Here is a 26,711-nt window from a genome sequence, read left to right on the forward strand (position 1 = left end):
AGTCCAAATGGGAAAAAAAATTCTACTACCCTCTGAAGTTCCTAGTAACAATAACTGGATCTTGAATATCTGATCATATTGGGCTCCTTTTGCAAAGCAACACAACCGACTAGCTGAATGCAAAGGAGCCCATGGAAATTGAATGGGCTTCTTTGCATTCAGCACACTGCTACTTGGTAGTGCTGCTTTGTAAAAGGACCCCTTTATCTTTTTTGTTAAAATTTCCAATCAACATAATAATTTGGGGCTTAAAAAATAAAAAATATTCTAGGATCAGATTTTACACCCAGGCTTTTAACTTGATGTTTAAGCCTCAACACATTGATATGGCAGCAAAATCCCCTTCCAAAGGATCTTTCCACCCACTGGATTTCAGTGATCTCTAAATTTAACTTCAGGCAGTTTACATTCATCCATCCTTTGATCTTAGTAAAAAGCTTCTGAGAAGTAGAATAATCTCTGTCATAAAACAAAAACACTTATATCAGCATAGATATAGGCATATAAACCCAAAGCCTGAAATAAATGACCCAAAGGCTATAAATGTTAAACAAGGGAGGGTAAAGGAACAACTCCTCTAGAAACCCACACCGGATTTATTTATTTATTTACTTGTACTTCATTTATAGCAAACCCTTTAGTGCCCAATGTTCCCATCAATTTATTTATTTAGTTATTCAGAACATTTATACCCCGCTATATACCACTGAGAGCAGTCTCAAAGCGGCGTACAAAGAACTGAAGAAACAATCAATCTGTTCCCATATGGCTTATTACGGGAACATTGGACACTAAAGGGTTAACTAGGCATGTAACAATAAGCACATATAAAACAATATAACAAAACAAAGTAGCTTAATCAATAAAAGTCTTATTACTTAATGCATACAAAAATATACTTATATATACAAATATAGTTAAAAATGCTCCCAGAAAATACTTTAGAAGAAAAAGATCTCTCCGACCCTCTACTTAGCTGTGGTCTATTTGATATAAAAGATTATCTAACTCAGACTGGCCAAAGATATTCCAGGGTTGCACGTGGCCAAATATGGCTGCCAAATTTGGCCAGTCACATTTTAAAAATCGGCGGATAGCCAGATATATTGCCCGATATAACCGGCTATCCACTAGTCTCTAACCAGCAATATTCAGTGGTACATGGCCGGCCATGTACCACTGAATATCAGTGGATAGCCAGCCAGGTGCCGATCCTGGCCGGTTAACTGCCACTGAATATCAGGGAATTAGTCATTATTGAAACAGGTCTAAACAAAAATGTCCTATTTTTGCCCTGGATGTTTTTACAATGTTCCATTATTGCAGAGAAACATCCAAATCGTAAGCCTGCCCGAGTCCCACCCACAACATGCTTCCAACATGCCCCCTTGAGATTTAGACAAACTGCATAGGAAAACATCTTAAAAATTAGTTTTGAAAATAGTGATTTGAACATTTTTACAAAAAAAAAAAATCCATGTGCTGCTTTGTGCCCTTTTTTATTTTGGACCTTGTTCTGTTTTGAAAATGAACCCCCAAGTTTTCACATCCAGTCTATCAAAATAATGTGGTCTTCCATATCAAAGACCAAAGACAGATCAAATAGGATCAGAATCCCTGATATACCTTGATCCATCAACAGGCTTAGGTGATCTATCAAAGAGCATAATAAGGTGTCTTTGTTGAAGCCTAGGCAAAAACCCCTTCCATGAGGACCAACAAATTTTCAGTCTCTCACAAAAAATGTCTATGACACAAATTCATAATTTTATCTACCACTATAAAGTTAGACATAGATATTTGGCTCAAAGACGTCCAAGTCTTAGGAATGCCCAAGTCCTGCCTCGACCATGACTCCGATATGCCTCCTTGAGATTTGGACGTCCTTGCGATGGACTTCAGAGAAAGATGTCCAAAATCGGGTTTCGATTATACTGATTTGGACGTCTCTGTGAGATTGACGTCCAAATGCCAATTTATGTAACTTTTTGGACATCCATCTCTTTCAAAAATAAGCCTGATAGTGTTATAGAGGCCCATCTTAATTTTTTGCCCTAGGTCCATTCAGTCCTAGCAATACTCACCCTAGGTTTCATCCTCTATAGTAGAGGTGAGGAGGGTCACTAGAGAGAAAAAGGATGAGCTGATGGTAATGCTACTTTTAGCATTCTGGGTAGAGTGGAAAAAGAAAGGTTTTGATCCTACCCTGCATGGAGTTTGAAGTCTTTTTCATAACCCTGGATAAGATGATTGGTTGATAATAAATCCCAATAAATAAAAACTTGTGGCTTCTTGCTATCAGATGCTCACAAACAGGTGCAATTAAAAACGTTTATTTTGTTTATTTTAAGGATGGGATCTGATGTTGATCTTGCTATAAATTATATATCTAAATAAATAAATTACATATCTAAATAAATAATAAATATCTAAATAAATAAATTGCTATACATTACATATCTAAATAAATAAATATGGAAAAAAACCAAAGACGTCCAGGACTAAAACTTGGACGTTTTCTCTCAGACCTGTTTTTATTACGAATAAGGCACAAAAAGGTGCCCAAAATGACCAGATGACCACTAGAGGGAATCGGCGATGACCTTCCGTTACTCCCCCAGTGGCCACTAACCCTCTCCCACCCTCAAAAAACATGATTAAAAATATTTCTTGCCAGCCTCAGATGTCATACTCAGGTCCATGACGGAGCATGCAGGTCTCTGGAGTAGTTTAGTAGTAGCTGCAGGGCACTTCAGATAGGTGGACCCAGGCGCACAACCTCCTACCTGTGGAGGAAACAGCGAGCCCTCCAAAACCCACCAGAAACCCTCTGTACCCACATATAGGTGCCCTCTTCACCTGTAAGGGCTATGGTAGTGGTGTACAGTTGGGGGTAGTGGTTTTGGGGGGCTCAACAGACAAGGTAAGAGAGCTGTGTACCTGGGACTAGTTTGTGAAGTCCACTGCAGTGCCCCCTAGGGTGCCCGATTGCTGTCCTGGCATGTCAGGGGGACTAGTGTACTAAAAATGCTGGTTCCTCGCACTTCCAAATGGCTTGAATTTGGACGTTTTAGACTTTAAAGTCTTTGGTTTCGAAAATGGCTGAAAATCAAAGATGTCCAAATCCAAGGACGTCCAAGGTATTTTTGAACACAAAGGTGGACGTCCATCTTTAATCAAAAATTACCTTTTCCCCGCCTCCGAATTTGGACGTTCAACAAAGATGTCAAAATTCCAACTTACACATTTCTTTCGAAAATGCCCCTCTATCTCTCCCAAGTGGAGACTGGGGGGGGGGGGGGGGGGGGGAACCAATGATCATTAATAGAAATATGCAAGCAAAGATGAACTTGAAACTTCAAAATGTCAGACTCTATATGTACAGCAATACTGTACATGTAGAAATACTGTAGAAAGTGAAAAGAAAGATGTCAGAGATGCACATTTCCCAAAGCTGATATATTCAAATTAATTGATTCAGAATAAAATATGTTTTTTTACCTTTGTTGTCTGAGCATTTTATTTTTCCATTTAGTTTAGCCTCAGTGTCTCTTTTCTGTTTTTTTCTGTTTCTTTTTCCTCTCTATTTCTAGGGTTGCCTGTCCATTGGGCATTTCTTCTCTCACCGTGTCCACCAACTTCTCCCCTCTTTCTTCCCTTCCTCCTGCACCCCTCACTCCTGGGCCAGTATCTCTCCCTCTTTCTCCCCTGCCACCCCTTACAGTCCAGCATCTCTTTATCCCTCCCTTTCTCCATTGGTCCAGCATATCTCCCCCTCTCCCCAGTCCAGGCTCTCTTTCTTCCCTCTGTTCCCCTGCTCCTCCCAGTCCAGCATCTCTTCCCCATCCAGGTCCTCTGGTTTAGTCTCCCTCTTCCCTCCACCTCCCCACAGGTCCGGCATCTGTATTTCCCCTTTCTCCCATAGTCTGGCATAGATCTCTCTCTCTCTTTTTCTCTCTCTCTCCTTCCTTCCTTCTATTGCTCTGTTGGTCTTGCACCTCTCCCTTCTCTATCCAGTCCAGTCTCTCTCTCCCTCTTCACTCCACTGGTCTTCTCCCCATGGTCTAGCATCTTTCTCACCTTCTTCCCTCCAAGGCCCATCAGTATGGTCTATTTTTCCCCCTTCCCCTACAGGTCTGACATCTCTTCCTTCTTCTTACCCCAGTCTGGCATCTGTGTCCATCCCTCCCTTGTTCACTCCATTTGTCCAGCATATATCCCTCTCTCCTCCCACAAATCTGACACTGTCCCTTCCCCCAGAGAGTTTGGCATCTGCCCGCCACCTCCCCAGTGTGGGTCCAGCATTAGCCTTCTCCTAATGCAGACTCACTGAGTCACTCATAACTATTCAGGCTTCCTGAGCTGTCTTCAGGGCCCTGTTTGAGGACAGATTCAAAAACATTGAACACTTCCTTTTTTTGTCCCTGTGCCTCATTAACCCTCAGTACCCTCTCTTAATAGCCCAGGCACTCTTCCCTAGCTCTAACACTTCCTAGTAAAGTTGAATAAGGAAGGACAAAATTCTTCCCTAACTTTTTCCTCTGAATACACCACCATTTATTTCTAGCAGAAACTGAATTAGTCTCTGAAGCCACATTTATTACCACTATATCCTGGGTAAACTCTGATTTTACACTTTTAGAAAAAGGAATTTATGTTTCAACGGTTTTTATTGATGATAAACATTATAAACATAAGCGATAAAGTCAAACACTTTGTGAGCATAATAACATGTCACGGTTGTATACATACATCTTAACTGCATCATCAATATTTTGGGTTTCAACATTGTTTGTTAATGACACATATTATCATTATCATCGTAACCAAGGCCATTCTCCATGATGTCCCAAACAAGAAATTATTTCCATCATACACAGCAACCATAACATCCATCATCAAATTTTTTAACTTTTCTCCCCCCCTCCCCCCTCCCTCCCGTCCCCTGTGTCTCTCCCACCGAGCCTTTTACTCTTATAGACTCGATGGCGTCTTCTCTTCTTTTCCTTTCCAGGATTACCTCTAGTAATTCAGCCCTTCCCATGGACATTACAAAATGATTGTCACATTCCAATTAGGAAAGTATCTTAACTAATCTATGGTTAAGCAAACATCTATTACATGTGGCCATCCTCTGTCAACCAATTTGTGTCACTTCCCTTCTCCCCTCCCTCTTATCCCCGTCCCCCTTTATAATTGTGCCTCATGTTTCTAGAAAAAGGAATTTAATGACTCATCAAATATTCATATTGTTTTATTTTTATGATCATTGGAGCCCATGTTCAGTGGGACTTATCCAGATAGGAGAAGTTCCTACCCAGGTACCTCTGACTCAACGGGTGTAGTCTGGTGCTGAATATTCAAGTATAGAAAAACCCATGGCAGCCAGTGTTTAAAAAAATGTGACTGCTGTGGTTTTAATATTGCAGCCATTGTTTTTAATGGACCTTATATTCAGGAGGTAGCCTGCATAAGTGCCATGGTTGTCGCTGACCCTGAATATTCAATGCCGAGTGGTTTCTGGTGACTGGCATTTTCTTTTTTTTTTTTTTGGCTGATTCAAACTTAGTTGGCTAAGTGAATATTCAGTGCTGGCTGGTTAAGTTTATAGCGGCCATAGATAGGACTGCTATTTATGTGGTCCGATTTGGCTGCTAAACGTAACTGGTCAGTGCTTGAATATTCATGGATAGCCAGCTATATTACGCGATATAGCTGATTAGCCACTATGTGCAAACTGCAAATATTCAGCAGAGGTAACCAGTTATCTCCTGCTGAATATTATGAGTAAGCTAGCTAAATGATATTTAATCAACCAGGAGCCATTCCTGGCCGGTTAAATTGTGTTTTCTGCTCTGAATTTGTTTCTCAATTATCTTCGTTAAAATATGAGATGTGTTATTGTTATATTGTACACCACCCTGATTTAGTTTGCAACTTAAATTAAGTGAGTCCTAGCATAGTGGGAATATAGAGTTGCCAAATGGCTGATTTCCAGCCAGCTTCATTGGTATTTCAATGGCTAGGCTGGCTGCTGACAGACCCTCTGTCACGGTTGTGCCCATGTTTCGTGCTCTCCTTCCTCTCACCACCTGGTGGCCAGACCTGGTGGCTGCAATGAACTGTCTGGTTATTGTCACCTGTGCCAGATTTCAGGCCAGTCCAGTCCGGATCTTCCAGACTTGCTCTGTTTGTTTGAACCTGCACAGCACCCATAGTTGCCTGGTGATTGCTGCAGCTCAGCCTCAGCTGCTGCTGGGCTTATTAGCCATTCTGAAATCTTTCTGCTTTGCCTTTGCATCGCCTAAGGCCCTGAGGTTTGTTGGTGTGCTGTGTGCATGTCTGCTTAGTCTGGTTTTATTGTATTGTTTCTTGCCTGAGATTCTTGTCTGTTCTAGTTAGTCTGTGTGTAGTTTAGATTAGGTTGTTGCTTGTTCTCTAGTCTTGTCTCTGAGGTGTAGTTTTGTGTCTAGTCCTTGTCTTTTTGTGTTTTAGTGGCTGCTCTGCAGCTTCCAGTCCTGTCTCCTCTCTGTCAGTATTTGTTCTCTGTTTTAGTGGCTGCTTGCAGCTTTCAGTCTTGTCCTTTAGCTTATCCCTTCCTTGCCCTGCTGTCCCTGTGCAGCCTTGTTGGGATCTTGTTCCTGCCCTGTCCTATAAGTCCTGCCGGCCACTTGCAGCCATGGGCTCAACTCCTGGTGAAAGGTGGCCATGTGCAGGTGAAGTCTCGCTGTTTGTCAGAGTTCTACCTTGCCTCTGGTGTGGAGTGGTTTTGCCTGCCGCTGCCACTCCTCGGCAGTGGTCCAAGGGCTCACAAACCTAGTTCCTGCTTTGAAAGCGTGACACCCTCAAAACTGGCAATAGAAAAGTTGTGCTTTTGTTCCTGAGGCTGCCCAGAAGTGCTGGCATATGTCTTTCCCGCTCTATCCCTACCTTTCTGGTGCATCCAGTGTCTCTCCCTGCCCCCCCCCCAGCCCCACCTGAATCTTGAAAATGTGCCTTGACATTTGGCAGCCACAGTGATTCAGGCAGGCAGCTTCTAGCCAGCTCTGGGGCCTTCCCTCAGCCATATCTCACCTCCTATGATGCAAATTCTTATTTTCTAATGGGCGGAACATGGCCAAGGGATGGCTCTAGAGGAGGCCACCAGCCCAAATTACTGTGTCTGCCAAATGTCAAGGCACGTTTTCAGGACTGGGGATCAGAGAGAAAGGGAGAAACACTGGATCTGGGGGAGGGAGAGAAGGATAAGGAGACATGCTATATCCAAGAGGGGAGGGAGAAGGACTCAAGAGATGCTGAGGTCATTGGAGGGGAGGGGGAAGGGGAGAGAGTCAGAGAGGGAGTTACATTGAGAGAGAGAGAGAGAGAGAGAGAGAGAGAGAGAGAGAAGTTTGGAGGGAGATTAAGGAAGGGAACTATATTGGATCCACAGAGGGAGGGAGAGATACCAGATAAAAGGGGAGGGCAGAGGAGAGAGGGAGAGATTCTGGCCCCAGGGTGAGGTATGTGGGAAGAAAGAGAGAGAGAGTGGAAGGACAAGGAAACAGAGAAGAGATGCAGGGCATAGAGGGGCATGGATACAGAAGCATTTGGGCAGCCTAGTCCATGTGGTTTGGTATTCATTCATATTTTATGATGAGAAGGGGACATAGGCTGGCCAGCTTCCTCAAAGCCTGTGAACATACTGGATCAGAAGGCTAATGTGCTGGACCCAACTTTAGCTCCTATTGTGAGAGCTGCTGATCACATTAACACACCTGGATGTCCTTGATATATGCATTGCAGACAATATGAAAAATACTTTGTTGCTGTTTATTGGAATCAACTATGACTATCTTCCCTGGCTCCATTCCCCTCCCATGAAGCAGTGTGGCCTTTACACTTAGCCTGATTTTCCAGGATTCATATTTGTTCCACTCCTAAAACTCTGGAGGTGAGATTTTGAAGGTGGGGCTGGCCAAGATCCACAGGCAAGTAGCCAAGGCACTTTCTGTCCTTGGAGGTTTCCACATACAGTATATTATGGATAGGCAATAGATTCCTTCTCAGTCCTGTTTTGAACAAATGGCATTCATCTGTCTGCCAAGGAATGGAACTGTTCCAGAATGCCGTTCAGAAGGTCCTAAGGGAGGCCACCTATATTTTGCTTTCTAGAGACCCAGTGATAGGGTATGTGGAGCTCTCTATCTCTTTAACTCAGTTTGAGCTATTTTGCACCCTGGTGAAACAGAGGGGATAGCACCCCTATGCTGGGAGTTTGAGCCTCTGAACAACTTAAGGTCCAACATGTCCAACATGTGATGCCCATTGTGTGGCAGCCTATAGTGATGAACCCAAATTAGGCCTGTTGAGAGGCAGGAGAAGGCTTTCCTATTTGATCAAGGGCTTGAAGGCTGTTTGGGGAACAGGAACAGGGTTTGCTGTCAGTGTCTCTGGGATCATTCTTGGCAGGTGGCTCTATTGTCCTAGGCAGTAACTTAATGAGTAGGAAAGGTGGGATAATCATGGTGTCTCCAAGCAGGAAATGACACTGAAGCACCTGAATTATCTTTCCTGCTAAGTCATCTAATAAAGATGTGGCCATATAATCCAATTCAGAATGGGCCATTTGAAGATGAGTATCTGCCTCCTTGCAGGGAGGGGACCATGTGCTGGGGAAGGTAGTCTCTACCACCCCTATTTCTTCAGCTAAATATTTTCCATGATTTGAAACCTAATTATAATAAAAGTAATAATATGGTTCCTAACTACTTATTAAAATGAGGGTCAAGTAATACAGACTTTGTGGGTTTTGGCTATTTTTCTCTGTTGTTTTGGTTGCTCTCTTTTTTTCTGGTGTTTGATGATTTATTGAGAACAATGATAATATCTGAGAATTCCTTTGGGAAAACTGACACATTTTGTCAGACCAATGCCCTTTGAGCTTTGAAGCCTTGTTTATTTAAAATTTGAGATTTTTATAGCTCCCCATTGTCTGTGTTAGCCATTTTGTTAGCAAACTCCATGCTTCATGCTTTTTGAGACAAAGTAATTCAAGTATTTGTATTTACTCATATTCATCTGTCATATATCTGGTTTTGCTTTGCTCATGATTCTGACACTGATTAGAATGGAGCTGCCTTATCCTTATAAATAAGACCCCTGACAGATATCTAGTCATTTTGTTTTTAATGGAAAACAGATTAATGTAGGAGAGTTTCACTGTGTGTTTGTCCATGTGTATCTAAACTAATAATACCAAACTGCTTCTTGTTTACCGAAAACATATGTCTCTGGATTGTTATAAGGGCTGCAGCACTGACCCAGAGCAATTTCCAGAGGAAGGGGAACTAGGAGACAGCAACAAATTCCCAGTTAAAAAAACTTGCTTTAAAGAGCTTGTGGACATGAGACTTAAAGACAATTTTATTAATGGAAGGATTGACTGAAATAGTTGATGCTCTAGCCATGCTTCAGTTTCAATATCCAACAACCTGGTGAACAGAATTTATGTTTTTAATCTCAGTCTTTGGGCCCCACATTATCTGGCAGGCTCAGTTCAATAAAGCCAGTATGTCTCAGAACTGTTTTGTGTTATTACCTGCTTATAGCAACCATCAAAACACATATCAAGATCTCTGTAAATAGGAATTTAGATTTATAGCACTTAAAGAATAAAAACACTCCCCTCTCAATTCAGAATAAAATAGCTTCATGCTCCTTTTATTGTACCATTAAAAGCAGTAAAGGCATTCAGTAGGACATGATATAGTGCCTCGTTGTGAGGTGGCTTATGAATGAAAAACAAAAAGAGAACAATAATGCAACAATCAAGCCACCTACATTGGTGCAAACTTAATAGTCAGAGCAAAACTATTCAGGTAATTGTGATTATTTCATCCTAAAACCTTACCTACAGAAATTTGTATCTGCTATTTTATAGCAGGTTGCCTACATGTTAAGGCCAATCAGGTACCTATTTTTAGCCTCCCTTATAAAGATACATAGGAGCATAATTATCAATGTGGGCTACCATTATGATGTGTTATTTTACCACTAACGTGCTATTTTAGCCCAAGTCCCATTTTATGCAATAAGGCCTACTTACTAATAACTGGGTTAACAGTAAAATAATAACTTAACAGTAGCCCACATGGATAACTTCTCTCTATAGGCACCTATGTGTTTTTATAAAATTCTGGGGGAGGGGAACTTCCAGAAAACATGACCCCCTAACAGTAGGTATGCAAGACTACCACTAGGGGTGTCATTTTGGTGATGGAACCATCAAGGCAGGAACAATGGAGGATGGCTCCTGCCCGAAGACCACTGGACCACCAGGGATACTAATGATAGGCCTTTAAAGATGGTGGGGGGCCCTTTAGAGGGAGGGGGATCCCATTGGGGTGGTGGGGGATGTCTTAGCGGGGTTGGAGGCTTGATCAGGAGGGGATGTCTACAAGGGGTGGAGAGCTTGATCAAGAGGACTTGGGGGGAATGGCACTGGCCCTTCAGTCTCCAGCCCGAGATCTTTGGGCCATGCTTTGAGGCCTGATGCTCCCAGCACAGTAAAATAATCCCTGCTTTTGGCTTGGGTTATTTTACTGTCATATGCAGGTGAATTCTATAAACAGTGCTTAAAACTGCACGCACAAATCTGGGCATGAAATTTAATTAAGTAACAAGCGTATCAGCACCAATAATTGGGTGCTATCAATCAATTATTGGTGATAATTGGCAACAATTTAGATTTACATGCGTATCTTGCTAAGTCCTATGTTATTGTTTAAAGATGCATGCGCAAATACTTTAGTGTGCAACTGAAAAGGAGGCACAGCCATAGGAGAGGCATGGGTGGATCAGGGACATTCACTAAAGATGCATACAGTATTCTAGAATTCAGGGGATCGAATGTATACCAGGTTCAGTTGTAAGATGGGCGTGGATCCTGGCACTACATGCTATTCTATAAACGGTACCCAATTCACAGTGGCATTTATTGAATAGCACTCAGAACGCATTTTTTTTGGCACCCAAATTTGGGTGCCATTTATTGAACTTAGTTCTTTAGGGGGTCTTTTACAAAGCCGCACTTGAATTTTAAACTCGCAGTAAAAAATCAGCTGGCAGTAAACCCTGAGACGCCCATTATATTCCTATGGGCATTTCAGCGTTTACCACCAGCTGATTTTTACCGTGAGCTAAAAACACTAGCGCGGCTTTGTAAAAGGCCCCCTTAGAGCAGAATGTGATTTGCGGTGTGCACCTGGTGCATACCGCAAGTCGCATTCTGACTTTTACATTGTAATGAGCTGCTTCACATACATGTTTTGCATCTCATTACTGTGTAACTCGTGGTGACCTAAATATCACTGTGGTATGGCACTAAAATTCATTAAAGCCCTTTAAATCATGTTAAGGGGCAAATAACACAATATAAGGGCCAAACAGAGCTTGATAACTTCCCTCCTAAGCCTGCTTGGGAGCAAGCATAAAATGTTAGCATGTAAAATCTATATGTAGGCATTTATTTATGAGCACATAAATTGCAACCTTTTCTGTACTTTACTGAAACTCTGCTCTTGTGCATGCCTATATGTGTGTCACATAAAAGTATGGTTTCCTGGCACTGTGTGTACTTTTATGTATGTAACCTCTGGGGTAATTTATTCAAGCCCTTTTACAAGCACAAAAAAGCCTAGATGCATGAAAAATCATTCCTAAAATTCAACCCCTCTATAGCTAATTCTATCATCTGAAACAACACTTATAACTTTGATTATACAAAACTAAAGGGCTTTTTACTAAGCTGGGGTAAGCAACTGAGGTGACATTTTCTGCAAGGTACACATTAGCATCGGCTTACATTAATGTCTCCTGTACTAAGAAAGCTAACTAACAAGGGAGTGGATAGGAGCTGGGTGTGACATAGGCAGAGATATGTATTGCCTTTCTGGTGTTGCTGAATTCAATAGCATGACCATTGCCCAAACCCCAATCACATGATTGAAAGCATCCAACCCCTTCAGTCAACCAAGCTGACCCCACCCACTGCCAATCAGAAGCCCCAGACCCTCCTCCAGAACCCCCATCCACCTCTAGGATTTTCTTGGAGGCAAAGCATGATGGTCCGGTGACAGAGAGTGGGAACAATTGCCCTTATATGGAAGGCATACATGTGATATCGGGAAAGAGTACGCACTCTTTGAAAATAGAGTATCCTTTTTGCAAATTGGAGAACAAAAAACCTAAAATACATTTTTTTCTGCTCATTTTCATTTGTCAACAACATGCAGTGACATTGGATATGTCATTTGACAATTCCTATATTGTTGCAAATGACATCCCATCCCTACTGTGCTCATGTATTGAGAATGATATTCCAACAATTATTCACCCAGTCCAAACTGGATTTATAAAATGAATCAAATCATGTTAGGCACATAATTAATCTGTTGCATAATTCCCAGTCTTGTTAGGATTCCATAGCAGTTCTGGTCACTGGTACTGAAAAGATTTTTGATAAAACTGGATGAGCTTTTCTCATGGAAGATATATCGAAGTTGGGTTTGGAAAGAATTATCAGGGATGGATTAAGGCTTTATATTCCGTTCTCCCCTCCCCCCCCCCCCCCCCCCCCAAGCTTCTGCGTTAGTGAATGGCTGGAGCTCAGCACCATTCATGCTGGGAAGAGGAACACAGCAAGGCTGCCTGTTGTCTACACTCTGAGTATTTGTATTTCATTTGTATTGTATTGTCATATTTGCCCCTGCTATTGAACCACTGGCTTCGGCAGGCAGAGAATATATAGAATATAGTGGAGGGAAAGAGCACACTGTGTCCCTCTATGTTGACAATACTCTGGGTTTACTTTAGTGCAACCTAGGCAATCTCTTGCTCTTTTACTGGAACTGCTTAAAGCAGTGGTTCCCAATCCCAATCCTGATCCAAGCGGCACCCCAGCAAGTCAGGTTTTCAGGATCTCCACAATGAATATTCATGAGAGAGATTTGCATCCACTGCCTTCACTGCATGCAAATCTCTCTCATGAATATTCGTTGTGGAGATCCTGAAAACCTGAGTGGCTGGGGTGCCTCCAGGACCAGGTTTGGGAACCACTGGTTTAAAGTGTTTGGAGGCATGTCTTCTTACTCAGTTAATCTCACAAAATTGCACCTAATGCTCTGTAATGCCAGTGCCTGGGTACAGCTTACATATGTGTCACAGTCTGGTCCAGAAATAGGATCCTCCTGCAAATATTTAGTTCTCATACCTATGAATCTTCAAGATCTTTTAAACCATAACAATAAAATGCTGCATTCAAAGATTGCCTGAAATTTACAGAATTATTAAAACATGGTTGTGTCCTGGCCAGGCAGAGTCAATATTATCAAAATGTTGATTCTTCCTAGAGTAGAGGTGGGAACTTCAGTTCTCAAGGGTCACAACCCAGTTAGGTTTTCAGGATTTCTCCCATGAATAGGCATATAAACAATGCAAAGGGATTTTAAAACTTTTAAACACTATTCTCGAAAAAAAATCCTGGAAAGCAAATCTATACATAGTCCCTACCAGGGGCATAGCCAGACCTTGGCGGGAGTGGGGGGGTCCAGAGCCGGAGGTGGAGGGGCACAGTTTAGCCCACCTCCCCCAGCCGCCGACACCCCCCTGCCACTTTCAACCCCCCTCCGCCACTTTGGACCCCCTCCTGCCGCCGACCCCACCCCGCCACCACCGCCTACCCTCCCCCGTCGCGACCAGGTACCTTTGCTGGTGGGAGTCCGCAACCCCTGCCAGCCGAAGTCTTCTTCAGTGCCGGTTGACTCCGGCGCCTTCGCTGATGATCTGTTTCTGACTCCTGATGTCCTGTGCTGGGACCTCTGCTTTTTAACATATTTATAAATGACCTTGAGATGGGAGTAACTAGTGAGGTAATTAAATTCGCAGATGACACAAAGTTATCCAGGGTTGTCTTGTCGCGGGAGGAGTGTGAAAGATTACAAGAAGACCTCACGAGACTGGGGGATTGGGCGTCCAAATGGCAGATGAAGTTCAACATTGACAAGTGCAAAGTGATGCATGTGGGAAGGAGGAACCTGAATTACAGCTATGTTATGCAAGGTTCCGCTTTAGGAGTTATGGACCAAGAAAGGGATCTGGGAGTCATCGTGGATAGGACATTGAAATCTTCAGCTCAATGTGCTGCGGCGGCTAAGAAGGCAAACAGAATGTTGAGTATTATTAGGAAAGGGATGGAAAACAAACATGAGGATGTTATAATGCCGTTATATCGCTCCATGGTGCGACCGCACCTGGAGTATTGTGTTCAGTTCTGGTCGCCTCATCTCAAAAAAGATATAAAGGAATTGGAGAAGGTGCAGAAAAGGGCAACTAAAATGATAAAAGGGATGGGATGACTACTCTATGAGGAGAGGTTAAGACGGCTAGGACTCTTTAGCCTGGAGAAAAGGCGGCAGAGGGGTGACATGATAGAGGTGTACAAAATAATGAGTGGGTTAGAGCGGACTGATGTGAAGCGTTTGTTTACGCTTTCTAACAATAATAGAATCAGGGAACACAAGATGAAATTAGAATGTGGTAGGTTTAAAACAAATCAGAGAAAGTTTTTCTTTACTCAGCGCGTAGTTAGACTCTGGAACTCATTGCCAGAGAAGGTAGTGATGGCAGCTGGCCTTGCTGAGTTTAAAGGGGGTCTGGATAGATTCCTGAAGGAAAAGTCCATTGATCGTTATTAAATTTTGGGTTTTTGCCAGGTTCTTGGGGCCTGGATTGGCCGCTGTCGGAGACGGAGTGCTGGGCTTGATGGACCTTTGGTCTTTTCCAAGCGTGGCGGTGCTTATGTGCTTATGTGCTTGCATGTCCTGCAGGGGGCTACATACAAGACGTGCATGCAGGATGTCAGGAGTTAGAAACAGATCATCAGCGAAGGCACCGGAGTCGACCAGTGCTGAAGATGACTTTGGCTGGCGGGGATTGGGGAAACCCACCAGCAAAGATACCTTGCGGCAGCGGGGGAGGGTTGGCGGCGGTGGGAGGGGGGATCGAAAGTAGCAGGGAAGGTTCGGCGGTGGGGGGGGGGGAATCAAAGTTAGAGGGGGCCAGGGCTTAATATGTGGGGGCCCATGCCCCCATGGCCCCACCTAGCTATGCCCCTGGTCCCTACTTCCCAGGGAACACAGACTATATTATAAAATACTAGTAAAAAAGGCCCGTTTCCGAAACCAATGAAACGGGCGCTAGCATGTGGCTTTTTTTTTTGTGTGTGTGTGTGTATATGTGTCACAGAGTTATTTTGTGTGTGTGTGTGTGTGTGTGTGTGAGTGTGTGAGGGTGCGGTGTGTGTGCAGGTTGTTGATATGTGTCTTTTTTTGTTTTGTTTTGTTTTTTGCTTGGGGGTTGGGGGATGTGCTGTGCTGTCCTTGGTCGCTGTTTGCTGCTGCCTGGGTCGCGGGTAATCCTTCCAGCTGGGCCGCAGCTTGTCCTGTTTGCCCACGTCCCAGATGGTGACGGGCACGTTGTTTTCCGGCTCCTCTGACTCCATGTCAAGTGATCCCAAATATAGTCTGTGCTATAGGCCCTCTGGCACTCTTCAGTACTGGCATTAGGCATTTAAAAATTTCTCCCCCCCCCCCCCCCCCGGTCTATTTTTGCACATACCCACAGCAGGAATATTCTTCTCTCATTCCAGCGGTGGTTCTGTGCTCTCCGTGCTGCACAGATAATGAGCCATTCTGCTGGGGAATGCTCCTCCCTTATTGTCACGTAGTTTCCTCTGATTGGTCCGTCTTACGTTGCCTAGTGTTGCCTGGGAACGGTGTTGTGATGGTCCTTTGTGTTTCAGAATGTTGAGGGTGTTTTTTCTGATTGGTCCATCATGTGAGGGCGGGGCAGAGAGACATGGTCAGTGTTGTGGCTTCACCACCATGAATCCATGAACCCTTCAGTGAGTGACTGAGTGACTTCAGAACGTTGTCTTCAGAACGTTGAGGGTGAGTTTTATTATAGTAGATATGTGAAGGTGCTCAGAAAAACATAATGACCAAAGTGAAAAACTCACATAAATAGCCACCTTTCTCTATCATTGCACTTCCTCATTAATTTAAGGCATTTGATGTTTAAAGCACTAAAAAATGAAAAACTGAGAAAAAAATGATTGAAGCCACAGCTCTTGAGGTGAAAGTTATTTCAAAGAAATCATCAACAAATCATTAAAAATCATATTCACCAATAACAGCTCACCTATCTTGTAACTCATCAGTATCAAATTCAACAATGATAGGTCCGGTGTAATGAATTAATTTCTTCCACCCCGACTTCGATCCAGGTTTTGCAATCACTTGCTTCATCAGGGGGTACAAGCAAAATCACTTATCAGGCTTCAAAAGAATGTGGACATCAGCTTCATTTTAGGGCTGATGTCCGCAGCCGCACTCTTTTGAAACCTGATGAGTGATTTTGCTGAATAGAGGTCTGCTGTGGTTTGTTAACAGTTTGAAGTGTAATAGAAAGATTTTGGAAAAGAGTTCATCCCCCTCCCCCAAGGCAGCATGGTTGCAGAAAACATGGGACATGGCAGTTATGGAAAGGCTGATATATGAGTTAAGGGGTTAGCAATATAAATTTGAGTGATGTTTGTCCCCCTTTTTGGATTACATGAAATAGCCAAAATAGTTGACAGTGACAGTGTGATGATTATCACCTTACTATTCCTAGTGTGAGTGTCTGAAGAAGATTTGGACTGTATTACTGCAAAGCTGAGTCTCCAAGGGCTGGGGGAGGGGATGGGATGGGATGGGAGGGACAAGGGGGTCAATGCTTATAATTCACGAAAGGTACTTTTTTCATACATACTCCTGTTTAGCCGTAGATATTGTTCATGGGAGGGTAACCCATGAGATAACAACGTGAGAGTGCTTTCTGCCCAATTATGCTCTTCAAGGATGGATTTACTGTTTGTGGCTGGTTGTTAATATAAGTACAGTGCAATCCACTTAAGTGCAAGGGTCTGGGACCAAAGAAATGCATGCAGTTAACCAGAACATGCACTTAACCGTTGTGACCCAAAGAAGCTGATAAACTTATGTACAGTACTGTTTATTATATGTACAGTATACAGTCTTTGTTAACTGATGTTAGGCTTACTTGAAGTAATCAGTTATAGTCCTCTGAACACTATTGAGTATGTGAGTTCCATAGACTACATCTGCCAGACGGTAAAAACTGTCATAGCACTGACATCCAGTGGCCTCCAGATAGGCCCGCACGGTGTTGAGACTCTCCAGCGCTCTTGCAAAAGTGACAGGAGGAGGTTCTTGAATTTCGTCAGCATGTGCCTCGCTGCTCATTTCATCATCTGTTTCATCATCAGCCGTTGTTGCCTGCGTGTAGGCGCATATCTTGACATCAGTGCTGTCATCAGCTGTTTGTAGATCATAATCAACAGCTACGTAATGATGAAACTCCTCTTCAGTAACACCGGCTGGGATGTCAATAACCTGTTCATCTGACGCGCTTGCAACAGCTGCATCTGTTTCGTCCCTCTCCACATCCTTAACAAAGCTTGCCCGCTTGTAGCTGTTCACAATGGTTGCCTGTGTAACATGATTCCAGGCTTCTTTCTGCATATGTAGGGAATCCAATAGTGATAGATTACGAGCCAGTTCAACAGCACATTTATCCTTGCCAGTCTGGTCATTCATAACGCTCATCAGACGACGTAGCACAAGAGCCCGATAATGTTGTTTGAAATTGGCTATTATGCCCTGATCTATAGGTTGGATCAGAGAGGTAGTGTTTGGTGGCAGGAAGACCACCTTGATGTTAGACAGCCTGACATCATCCCTGTGTACAGCACAATTATCACAAAGCAACAAAATCTGATGCTTTTGTGCCCGCATTCTAGTGTCTAACTGCTTTAGCCACTGCTTCCAAATTTCCCCAGTCATCCATGAATTTGCGTTAGCCTAGTATGACACAGGAAGTCGCTTAACTTTATTGAAGCAACGGGGCTGTTTGCTCTTTCCATTGACGAGGGGTTCCAACTTCTCACTCCCATCCATATTGCAGCAAAGGAGGATCGTCAGTCGGTCCTTCGACGTTTTACCTCCAGTAGTTTCGGTATGTTTGAATGCAAGTGTTCCATCAGGAATTGCTCGCCAGTAGAGACCATTTTCGTCAGCATTGAAAATGTCACGAGGTGCAAACTCGTTCAAGATGGTAGGAAGAACCGAAACAACCTAATTTTCAGCACCAAAGTCATCAACGTCTTGTTTCTCACCATGCTGTTTCTTGAATTTACGTTGTTCCTCTCCTTCCATCTTTCCAACCATCCAACAGTGGCTTTGAATGTATTTATTTTATTTATTTATTGCATTTGTATCCCACATTTTCCCACCTATTTGCGGGCTCAGTGTGGCTTACAATACATTGTGAATGATGGAAATACAATTTGTTACAGTACGATTATGGGTTACATTGTGAGGAGTTATGGGAAGACAAAGTCAAACTCAACATATCAATAGGGGAATAGAATGATGGAATATAACAATGGGGAATTGATAGGACTATAGCAATGGGGAATTGATAGGGCGATAAAACAATAGCAAGGGAACATTAGGGTATAACAATTTTATCTGTGGGTAGAGTTTTAAGTGTGGTGAAAATACGGGGGAAGAGAACTCAGAAGAAAGTGTATTGATGCATTTCTATTGGTGTGTATGGACTTCATGTGTTTTGATCCTTGCAGTAAATGTTCTCAAAGAGATGAGTCTTCAATAATTTGCGGAAGTCGGTTATTTCGTAGATCATTTTCAGGTTGCGTGGTAGTGTGTTCCAGAATTGCGTGCTCATATAAGAGAAGGTTGATGCATGCAGTACTTTGTATTTTATTCCTTTACACTTAGGGAAGTGGAGGTTGAGGAAAGTTCGGGATGATCTTTTAGCGTTTCTGGGTGGCAGGTCTATTAAATCAGACATGTATGCGGGGGCTTCACCATGGATGATTTTGTGGACTAATGTGCATACTTTAAAAGTGATACATTCCTTGAGTGGGAGCCAGTGTAGTTTCTCACGTAAGGGTTTTGCGCTTTCGTATTTTGGTTTTCCGAAGATGAGTCTGGCTGCTGTGTTTTGGGCTGTTATTCAGTTAGTCCAAGACTTTCAGCTAGCTGGTTAGATTTCTCCATAAGCAGTGGACCACTGACAGGAAACTGCTCCTGACTCAAGAAAACCACCGAAGAAGAGCATCTTCTACCTCCTCAGCTTTTCCCGCCCGTTTTCGTTTCTGTTGTGGATTTGTATTGTTTTGCCAGTCTTCCAGAAGCTGGTCTTTCTGCTTCAAGACACGTGAAATTTGACTGGGATTGACACCATATTCTTTAGCAATAGATGCTTGACTTTGTTTGTTTTCTAATTTTTTAAGAACTTCTATTCATTCAACATGTGTTAAAGTCTTACAGTTCCGCCGCGACGATGACAACTCCAGTGTACACTCTAACAACATTCTTTTGCTTATTCTGCCTGTGGCAGTTAAAAGGGGCAGTAAATTCCATATTCCTTGCTCGCGCTTATGCGGAGCCTTTCCTGCAGAGGAGCAGCCCATGCATATAAGCGAATCTTGCACTTATCAGTGGTGCGCTAAACCGAAGTTTGTCCCCATAGAAATTGATGGTGCCAAAAACGGGACTGAAGTACGGCATGCAGTTAAACAGAGCATGCACTTATTCAACGTGCACTTAAATGGAGTGCACTGTATTTCTTTTTTGTGGCAATTGTAGATTAAGTTAAAATGTAATCTGACCTCTATGATTAGTTTATAACTGTTGGTATTTGATGTTGATTGTGTTTACCTATGAAAAATGTAATAAAAAGAGCAGAGAGTAAAAAAAATGTCTTCAGAGGCTCCTACTCTCAATATTAGTTTTATTTATTTCAGCTAATTAGTGTGATAATTTCCCTCAGGAAAAAAGTACATGCATACTCTGGAAAAAACAACAAAATTAAGCATGAAAACTCAAGCATTCCATTGACTCCACCCCTGGAAACGACACTGCAGGTAAATTTGCTAGTGGCATTATGCACATACGTTTATATCATATATCAAATATCATATATTGTAACCCAGGTCTTACCCGTGCACTTGGTCCAGCCATGGGCCACAAAACAGATCTCAGTCCAGTTTCACATTCAGAGCCAATCTCACCTCACTCATCCATCCCAGTTCACCTGCAGTCGAGCTGGGAGAGGGTCAATGGTTCGGAGTACAGATTCAGGGGTTTGAGAAGCTGTGCTTTATCCTCTGCAGTTGATTGGTTCCCTTAGCTCTCTCTCTTTCTTCCACAAACCAGGCAGTACCCAAAAAGTCTCAAACAAATGAAAACACTTTATTTGAACTCTTGCAACAAGCAAACAGCAATTGGCAAATTATCAATCCAAAGTATTCCTTGTTGTTATTCCCAAAAGGGAACTCCCTTTTCCACTTCTTCCCCAAATTATATTTACAGGATACTTGGGCTTATATTTACAGGTATCTACAGCTTCTCCTGTCCATGCCTATCCTGTAGAGAGACATTATCCTCAACGGCTGTATCCCCTTCTTTACATTTGCAGGCTCAGACCTCCTTCGATCTGACCCTCTTGCACCCTAGTTCTGGGATGAGCTCTTCCTGGCTCTGATTCCCTGCTCCCAGGCTGGGCCCTTTTCTACCCACCCGTAGTACACTATCTTCCAGTTGCCACTTATTGGAGCTGCAACCTGCCTCTCTCAGCCAGTGGATCTCTCCAATTCTCAGGACTCCCCTCTCTCTCTCCTTCTGACAATGGCAGGGGATGAACAGCTAACTCCAGACCTGCAGGCAACCAAAGACCCCCCCCCCCCCCAAAGGGCATAACTTTAGCTTTATCTCCTTCTCTACTCCAGAGCACTATTTCTCTGCATTTTATTTCAAAACCACTCCCCATGAGCTGGGCTTCTCCCACCCAGGGACATCCTATCACTCCAGCCCCTTGGCACAGACCTCTCTCCCTCCAGGGCTCTGGAAAAAAAATCTATCACTCTAGTAATACCCATTTCCATTGGATATTACATATCATATACAGTATTATTAGTGAAACAAAAATGTTTCTAGAAGTTAAAACTAATTTGCTCTGTATGTAACTTGTTCAACCAGAGTGCATGAATAATCCTGACAATAGCCCTAGCCCTTTCATACTTGGATTACTGCAATGCTGTATTTTACAGACTTCCCATAAAAAGATATTTGATGTATCCAATTAATACAAAACACAGCGGTTAAAATATTAATGTACTCCAAAAAATATAATCATGTGACCCCTTTTCTTCACAAAGATCATTGGTTGCCTGTATCTGCAAGGATTCAATTCAGAAGTATGAGTCTTGTTTATAAGGTTCATAACTCAGGCCTGCCATATATTTTAGTGTTTTATGTAATCTCATATATTCTCACCAGGAACCTTAGTCATGCAACCAGAATCTTCTGATAGTACTACCCTGTAAATTTGTTAAGTGGGACAATATCTGACTACCATTTTTAAGGTTCCTTTTACTAAGCGGCTTTCAAAGACTTACCACTTACCGCAGTAAGGCCTCTTTTGTTTACCACAGCAAAAAAGGTCTTATTGCAGGACATGCAGAGGTGTCCCGTGGTAATTTTATGATCGACATGTGCTTCCCATGTGCTAAAAAATAGATTTTATTTTTTAGCACTGGGGATGGGCTGGGTTGGAGAGTAGGCATGTTCTACACTAATCAGTTAATGCAGTTATATTGCCGCGTGCCAAATGATTACCGCATGATTAATGAGTGAGGCCTTACCACCTACAAGATAAGTGGCAATAGGGGCTCACGTGCTAAGGGCCATTAACTAATGGGAAAATTAGCGCATGCCATTAATTCAAAAAATAGAAAAAGTGGCCTTTTTACCCAAGCGGAAAAAATGGCCTTAGCTCGCTGGAATAACCTGTGTAAGGGTGCACTAAGGCCACTTTTAACCGCAGTTTGGTAAAAGGACCCCTTAGTGTGGTAGGCCCAACATTTTGGAATGTAATTTCTATATACATCAGGCAGGAAGCTTCTTTTTTTTTGTTTTAAAAACTCTTTGAACACATACTTATTCAAAGAAATTTATGAGAACAATTGAGGTGTTTGCATGTCAAGTGGTGCTTAGATGGCAACTCTGGCTGCATCAACTAAGGCCGGTGCTAGGTTGGCTTGTACAGTCTAAGTCCCGCATATAGTGATCCAGTTTAGGGTGGGCTGGAGAAAGCTTCTACAGAAACTCCAGTGGTTTAGAACGTGAGAACAGTTCCAGCCAGACTTTTACAGTCTTTGTCCTGAAAATGACAAAACAGATTCGGGATAAGCTGGAGTGGGCTTTGATGGCAATTCCAGTAGTTGGAACATAAGGACAGAAAGGGGTGGACTTCTATGGTCTATGTCCCAGAAACACCAAAGAAAAACCATGATCAAGTATATAATATCCTGTTCATTGTTGATTTAAATCTTATAATTAATGTGACTGTTGGACAGACTGGATGGACCTTTCAGGTCTTTATCTGTTGTCACTTACAATGTTACTATGTTAAGAGATAGCTGGCTGCACAAACCTGGATATTCATACTGGTGCCTGGACATGACCTGGCACTGAATATCCAGGGATAATGCCAGCGATGGCTAAAGAGACACCACCACTGGCTAAATATCTACCTCAATTTTAAACCAAACCTAGGTATCTACATTTTCAGATGAAAAAATATCTTAATTTAGAAGCTTAAAAGTTATGCTTATAAATGTATCCTGCCATTCATTTGCCTAGATTTGCGTCTAGTTAATGAGCCTACTAGTGAAAATCAGTGTGAAATTCCTAAATTCTTCTCCTTCTCAATTCTGTCCCCCGTTTCTACCCACTTTTTATGCTCCTATGTTTTGAAGTTGAATGAATGTTTGAGTAAAACTTTAGGCCCTAAGCCCTAGTAAATGTTGAAAGAGGTCAATTTAACCCTAGAACGCATGACGTTAAAAATATACATATTAACGTCATGGAGGCCTTTTAGGCCCCCATGCACATAATGTAGAAAAATACACTTAAATAACTTTCACAAGTTTATTTCAAAATTGCTCAATAAAATATGAATAGTGGACAACATTTTAATTATAATTTTTCACAGAAAACACCAAAAAATCTTTTTTTTCCCAAATTTCACGCAAAGACATGAAAACACACAAAAATGCATAGAAATCTATAGCAAACTAGCTGCAGCTACATTTTTATTCTAACTTTCTTTTCTATTATATTAGTCTTCCAAACAATTCTGACATGTTATTTTTTCAGAAGAGTGTTCTTTGCAAACAGTTTCCTTACAAGTGGAACAATATCGCTCAGTTTTCCTCTCTATGTTTCTTGGACACATGAAACAACGCTTTCGTTTTCTTTCTCCTGGCTCTGGAGTAATCTGAAACTGTACGCCACACCGTTTCATTGCTTCTTTAGTTTTCTTTGGCAAGCATTTCAAGTTGCTTCGCTCTATCATGTGAGGTATTACAAGTTAATGACAAAGGTCCTTCAAGAATAAGCGTCTCATGTCCTTCCTCTGTGCATGAAATTCAGGATGAGTTTCTGTATAAATAATGAATGAATTTAGGGCTGCTACATCAAGCATATTTGAAAATAGTACTACAGGCCATCGTTTTGTTTGCCTCTTACACGAATATTCTCCCACCATCTCATCCATTTTATCTACACCTCCTTTTGTTGCATTGTAATGCAGGATGCTTTCTGGTTTCAATTTTTGGTTATTGCTGTCAACACTGCAATCGTGATGCATGGTACTGAGTAAAATTACAGATTTCTCCTTCTTTGCCTTGTAAGATACCAAAGTCGCTTTGTTATTGAATCCAAAGACACTCTCATAAAGTGCTCGCTGACGATTGTGTTTGAGTGCTGCTGGAATTTCTCGTCTGTTTTGCTTTATAGTACCAACAAGTGTAATAGCTTTTGCAAGCAGAAAATTGCCTAGTTCAACATTGGTGAAATAATTGTCCATGGTGATGTTTCTACCTGAATTGAATATTGGAACAGCAAGAGTTTTGACTATTTCACACCCCAGATCCTTCTGTACTGGTGCACCAACCTCTTTGCCACAGTAGATTACGCCATTTATGCCATAATAATTTGCAGAATCACACATCCAGAAGATTTTTATACCGTACTTGGCTGGCTTGCTGGGCATGTATTGTATGAATTTGCAGCATCCTCTGAACGGTACAAGTTGCTCATCTACAGTAACATTAGTACTAGGATTGTAAAGTTTTGTGCAATTTTTGATAAATATGTTCCAGATATAACTGATAGGGGCTAATTTGTCTGTTTCAAACCTCGCTGCACGAGTTCGCTTATCATCAAAGCGAATGATCCTTCTAATTTCCTCATATCTGCCCACTGACATTGTCGCCTTATAGTGTGGATCAGAAAGTGGGTCCAGAAATAATTCTCGTATTGGGACATCATACGATTTTTGACTCCCTGCCAGCAGGAAAAGTCCAATATATGCATAAAGTTCCTCTTTTGAGATATTTTTCCAGGACTTATTTTTTGCTGAAGCGATACGTCTTCCTTCTAGGTTTGAACATAATAGGACCTCTTCTGCAATATTGTCAGAAAAATAAGTACAGAATACATCTTTAGGGGTAAAGTAACTGGGACTTCCCACAGCTCCTTGAGCCTGTCTCACAATATTGTGTATTGGAGTACGTCCGACTAATGTAGGATTACTGTCCCAAAAAACATTCGTTTTGGATGTTCTACTTATCACTTCTTGAGGATCCACTAGATTCACTTCTTCATCATCAGAAGAATCACTGGATGAGGATGTTTGATTAGCTGGTGGCAGATATTCTTCATCAGACAAAGATAGTTCACTTTCATCATCGCTTTGAAACATAATCGCTTCAATCTCTTGGTCAGTCAGACACTTGGAGGAAGACTGTGCCATTGCTGACTAGATGTTAGAAAATGAAACAGATTTCCTCTCAACAGCTTATCTTATCACAGGTCCTTCAGCAATTAGCTCACAGTGTATACTGTCCTCAGTGTTCAGAGGACCTGAGGTGATGTCATGGCCTTATCACTCCCTCCAAAAATCACATGACATCCTCACATGTTATTATCCACACCCTGGCCCCTCCACCAGCATTACTGAGTACAAATAAAGTAACTTGAGACACAAACACTTCTGAGAACATGATAAAAACAGCGGGGGCCTAAAAGGCCCCCAATTCGTACAGATGTAGTTTTCACCAAACAAGCATTGTTACACCATAATGCCTATGAAAAAAAATTATATGAACAACTGGATATTATCAACAATGACATACTTGAGTAATACCTTGAGTTTCAAAATTCTAACTAAAGTAATTTTGCAGATAATAGCAAAAATATAAGCATGGGGGCCTAAAAGGCCCCCAATATGCGTTCTAGGGTTAAGGGTTTAACTCTCCTAGTTAGAAACATAAATCCTTTGAATATTGGGTCCTCTAATACTCATCATATTTAGCACTATTAATTGTTTTAACACAGCAACTCTGTCAGAAAATATATTGTCAAATTTTTCAGTGTGCTGGTGAGCAGATAATCCATAATCACTGGTACTATCTAAATGGCAGATGAAATTTAATATGGACAAATGCATGCAGGGTGATGCACATTGGAAAAAATAACCCGAATCATAGTTACCTGATGCTAGGATCCCCTTGGGAGTGAGCAACCAAGAAAAAGATCTAGGTGTCATTGTAAATAATACGCTGAAATCTTCTGCTCAATGTGTGGCGGTGGCCAAAAAGGAAAACAGGATGCTTGGAATTAAAGGGATGGTGAATAAGACTGAAAATAATATAATGCCTCTGTATCGCTCCATGGTGCGACCTCACCTTGAGTAATGCATTCAGTTCCAGTCGTCATATCTCAAAAAAGATAAATCGGAATTATTAAAGGTTCAAAGAAGAGCAACCAAAATGATAAACGGGATGGAACTCCTATGAGGAAAGGCTAAAGATGTTGGGGCTCTTCAGCTTGGAAAAGAGATGGATAAGGGAGATATGATTGAGGTCTATAAAATCCTGAGTAGTGTAGAATGTGTAGAATAAATCAGTTTTTTTTTATTCGTTCCAAAAGTACAAAGGGGACACTCAAGGAAGTTACATGGAAATACTTTTAAAACAAATAGTAGGAAATATTTTTTCATTCAACAAATAGTTAAGCTGTGGATGTAGTAACAGTGCTTAGCTTATCTGGTTTAAAAAAGGGTTTGAACAAGTTCCTGGAGGAAAAGTCCATAGTCTGTTATTGAAATGGACATGGGGGAAGCCATTTCTCGCCCCGGGTTTGGTAGCATGGAATGTTGCTACTATTTGGCTTACTCTCAGATACTTGTGACCTGGCCTGGCCACTGTTGGAAACAAGAAACTGGGCTAGATGGACCATTGGTCTTCCCAAGTATGGCTACTCTTATGTACCACATTTGGAGACTTCAGTATCATGAGAAAATAATACTGGAAATATTCCCAAACAGACAAAAAATGTCAAATTATTGCATCTTCCTCATAGGTTAAAAATTGATTTTGCAATTTTACTTGCAGACAGATGTGAATTATTTTATGCTGTAATAAAAACATAAAACTCAATAAAAATAAAGTTCAA

This window comes from Microcaecilia unicolor, chromosome 1 (assembly GCF_901765095.1).
Source record: "Microcaecilia unicolor chromosome 1, aMicUni1.1, whole genome shotgun sequence".
In the NCBI taxonomy this organism is placed as follows: Eukaryota; Metazoa; Chordata; class Amphibia; order Gymnophiona; family Siphonopidae; genus Microcaecilia; species Microcaecilia unicolor.